Here is a 4,799-nt window from a genome sequence, read left to right as displayed (position 1 = left end):
GAGTTAAACGAATTGGAGTTAAGGTAAAGTTAGCCCCGAGATTTGTAGGACCATACCGAGTTTTGGAGCGTATGGGAGAAGTGGCCAACAAGTTGGAGTCACCCGAAGGACTGTCAGGAGTTCATGATGTGTTTCACGTTTCCCAGTTGAAGAAGTGCCATGCAGAGATGGCCAATATTCCCCTGTAAGGACGCTTGACCCTGGAAAGGATAATGATGTTCCACGAAGTGGAATATGGACTCTCATAAGTATAAGTTTTTATCTCGGTATGTGGATATCCCACGAGGATGAAGAGATAAATTACTATTGGATATAAAGGAGGTATGATGTCGGAAATATGGATCAATGGAAACTCCATGATGAGTCTGAGTAATCATGTCCTAGTTTGGTGCCAATAGAAGGAAGGAAGACATTACAATTGGATGGATTTAAGAATACTAGGAAGTTGGAAGTTGGAATAATGATCAGTTGCCCGATGATAAGTTCAAGGACTACAAGTGATGAGATGGGCCATAACCCACAGGCCCCAGGACCTGCCAAGAAGCAAGCACATTCTTGCTGAAGGAAAAACCCTGGAAGAAGTTACGATTTTATCGATAGAAGATTTATAGGAGTAACGCAAAACCTGAGAGTTGTGAAGGAACGATAGATGTTTGTTTGGCTTGCAGAATCTATGGATATATCCGAACTTCGTTCGTCGACAAGAGAAATTCTGCAATGCTTGTGAGGATGACCAAGTGTTAGTATGCGAGATTCGCTAAACCATATACATGGTAATGATTTGGGTGCGGGATGGATTGATCACCATACCGACTTACTCTTATTATTCGCCTTGCTATGTGGGATGGTAAATCTGACTGACTTACCTATAGCAGAGAGATGACGGTATTAAACCTTGTTTGAACCTTAGAATGGTATAGCAATTTTCCCCTTGTACAAGGCACCTGTTGCCAACCGTAGGTTATACGGTGAGGATCAACCAGACCCATTTCCTGTAGGAGAAACCATAAATTGTTGACCACCATGAGATATCGATAGTTGTTTAGTTTTGGCGCCCGACCCGTCAGGTAAGAAGACCCAGTCACGGAATAATCTTACCAAGGTGAAAGGAAGAAGAATTGTGGTAAAGGTTATGCTAATACCGGAAAGAGCCAGAGAAGAATTATCCTTACGATCTGAGAAGACCGGCCCTGTCAAGAATAGGGATGGAGTATATGAGTATGATAGGACCGTAACAATGTTTCTAAGGGTGGTAGCACCCGAGACCCCGGAGACTATCGATGGATTTTGAGAAGACCCCAAACCTAACCCATTTCTTTCTAACCTGTCCGAATCTCGAGGACGAGATTCATTTTAAGGGTGGTAGGTTTGTAACATTCCCAAAATTCTAAATTTTGGAATGTTATAATAAATAGATAGATTTGATTGACTGTTTGATTGATTGACTGAAAGTGAGTGAAATTCGAAACTTTTTGAAAGTTAAATGAGAGGGAATAAAAGGACTTTCCCAAACTTTCATTTTGCCTTTATGCTCTCCGTGAATTCAAATACTTTTCATCACGAAACCCTGGAGAGAAGATGACATGACTTCTTCCATTTATTAAATGACAAGGGGTGTTGAAAATATTTGAATTTCATTTGAGAATATTTCCAATTCTGAAACTTTATGCAACTCAATGATTTTCACGAGAGAAGATAAAATGACTTCTTCAAATTATATGAAATATGAGTTGGGAGTTTCAAAGAACTCATATCTGAAATCCATTTGAAATTATTTTTCAATTTGGGTTATTTGAGTTTTATTCAAATTATTTTTCTCCAAAAATAAAATATATGGAAAATAGGGTAACATGATTCCCTACATCAGAAAATTGGAGAGAAATTAATTTGAAATCATTTTGGTATTTTTTTTAATGATTTTATTGTATTTTATTAGACCAGTAGCACTCTTTGAATTATATGGATTCTTGTGGATTTCATTTGAAGTAATAAAAATGTTCAACTTGTAGGAAATCTTTTTCTGAAAATTTTGATATATTATTGCCGGGGTTTCTGATCCACGGGCACCTATGGGACCGGCGGACCGGGTCCCTTTTGGTTCGGCGGGGGGCGGAGGTTGCGCAAAGAGCAGATCGAGGCGAAGCACGCGGGCGGTTGGTCGTGCGAGGAGTAAATCGAGGCGAAGCACACGAGCGATTTACCCAGGTTCGGGCCGCAAGGATGCGTAAAACCCTACTCCTGCTTTGTGGATTGGTATTGATTTCTAGCTCGGAAGCGAGATCGAGCGTGAGTGTGGAATTGCTCAACCTGAGATCGAGCGTGAGTGTGGAATTGCTCAACCTGAGATCGAGCGTGAGTGTGTGGAATTGCTGAACCTGAGATCGAGCGTGGGTGTGTGGAATTGCGAACCCCCTTCTACGTTGCCCCGGGCCTCCTTTTATATGCTCAAGGGGTTACCGACATAGGGCAACGGAGGGCAAAAGTGGAAAAGGAGCCGTGGGTAGCACAGCTAGGTGCTGTAGTAGGCACAAGCTAGCTGCTACAGTGTTATCATACCTAACCCTGACGGCAGGGGACAAGGGCATTAAATGCCGTCTGTGTCGCCTAGACAGCAACCGAAAGGACCGCTAGGGACGCCACCGTCTTGCCATGATGGTTGTCTTGTCAGCGCTGCGTGCCACCGCACGCCCTAGCTGCACAGCCTCCTGCACGTGCGTTTGGAGGGGCCCGGAGCGACACGTGGGTGGATGTGCTGGAGCGCGGGCGTGGAGTGGGGGCTTGCCGCCGCGGCAAGCGCCTTGCCGCGGCCGTCGACTTGTCGCTTCCGGGAGCTTGTCGCTCACCGGGCCTTGTCGGGGCACGTAGTGCGCCGCGGCAAGTTCCTTGGAATGCCTTGGATGGCCTTCCCGGCAAGCGCCTCTTGCCGGGGTCTTGGGGTGCTTCTGATGGCCTTCCCGGCAAGCTCCTCTTGCCGGGGTCTTGCCTTCTTCCCGGCAAGCTCCTCTTGCCGGGGCCTTGTCTTGAGTACTTTGTTCTTGAATGGTCTTCAAAGGGACCACGGAGGATCTTGGCGGTGACCTGGCAGGCCTTGCCGCGGGACGCTGCGACTGCCCGTGCACAAGTTCGGGGTACTAAGGGTACCCCTACTTTAGTACACCGACAGGAGCCCCCGGGCCTGGGCCAGACACGGTGCCGGGCGCTGTTGGGCCAGGCCCAAAACAGTGCACGGGCACGCGCGGCCTAGGCTACGCCGAACGTCCCTCCGCTTTCATCACGCACGCCCGTAACGGCACGCGTCAAACGCGGCGTCGTGGGTGATGCTGGCGGCGCGGGCGCGCGGGGCTGAGCCCTGCGAGCGTGCGTCAAGCCATGATGAAGGGGAACGGCCCACGCCCTCTTCTCCAAACGGAGGTAGGCGTGGGGGCGTGGCGCATTTACTGGACGGGGCTGGTGCGCGGTTTCCGAAGCGCCCACTCCCCGAGATCACGGGGTAGGGCGAGGCCGCCCCATTCGTCGCCTCAGTTCTGCATCTCCGCCACGTGGCTCCCATGCACTTGGGATCGCGGACGGTGGGAGCGGGAACCTGGGCCATTGCGAGCAGAGGGGGCGGGTCGGCCCGCCTCCCGGCTCTTCCCGTGCCTTGATTCGCTGAGCGGGGCAGCTGGGCTCCCACTTCGCTCCTTTATAAGGAGCGGGAAGGGAGCACCGAAGCCTGCACTCTCCCGTCTCCTCCTTTCTTCAGCTTCTGCTCCCCTTTCTCTCATTCAACATGGAGAAAGGGAATCCTGGGCCTTCATCGGTGGCGGCGAGGGTCGCCGCCAGACAGCGCACCCTCCCCTTTTCCTCGCTCGTGGTGGCAGAGCCAGCCGTAAGGGGAAGAGGGAGGGGGCGAGGTCGTGGACGAGGTCGAGGACGAGGTCGAGGAGCTCGGGGAAGAGGCGGACGGGGCGACGCGCCAGCTTCGCCCCCGCCGGCGGCTCCTCCCCCCGCGGCGGTCCATATAGGGGACAACCCTTGCGAGTTCTTCGTCAAGCTGCGCCGGGCGCCTCGTCGTCGCCTCCGGCTTCCGGCTCCGTTCACGAACGCGATGGAGTCGGACCCGCCCGAAACTCTGAGATTACACATGAGGGGCTGTGGGATCAGCGGCACGCGAGTCCGCGTGGTGTTCCCAGCCCCTAGTGTGATGTATCTCGATCGAGGGTGGAAGACGTTCGCCCGCATCCACAGCTTGACGGGGGGACTCACCCTCCATTTTAAGCTGGTGGAGGGCGATCTCCTCTCCGTCAAGGTCTTCGGGTGCTTCGGCACCCGGGCGAAGTGCTGCGTGGACAGCTCCTCCGATAGCGAAGGCTCCTCCTCGAGCGAGAGTGACGAGGAGGAGAGCGGCAGTGATGGTGAGGGTGGCGGGCGGCAGGATGGCGGCTCCGACTAGGTGTCGGGCACCGTCTCGCGCGGCACCGGCGACCCCGTCATCCGCGCCGCCGGCTTCTTGAACTCCCCGGGGGCATCTCCTTGGGCGGCTGGCGTAGGGAGGCCACGGAAGGGGAAGAGGGCTGGCGACAAGGCCGTCAGGTCGGAGTACGAGGGCGTGGTGCCCTCGACAGCGTGCTGACGTCCTGTCGCCCCTCCTTCGCACCCTTCTCCCGGCGTCGTCATCACCGTCCGGCCCCCAGGATGTTCTCTTGGTGTCTTCTGGCGCCTGTAGCTTGCCTTGGCGCCCCTTTCCCCCTTTCGCCTCCTTGACCTACCTCTTGAAGAGAGGGATAGGAAAGGGATTACGGGCACCTTATCTTTTTAAT

The sequence above is a fragment of the Triticum urartu genome, chromosome 6 (assembly GCF_003073215.2).
Source record: "Triticum urartu cultivar G1812 chromosome 6, Tu2.1, whole genome shotgun sequence".
Lineage (NCBI taxonomy): Eukaryota > Viridiplantae > Streptophyta > Magnoliopsida > Poales > Poaceae > Triticum > Triticum urartu.
Note: the sequence above shows the minus strand (reverse complement) of the source record.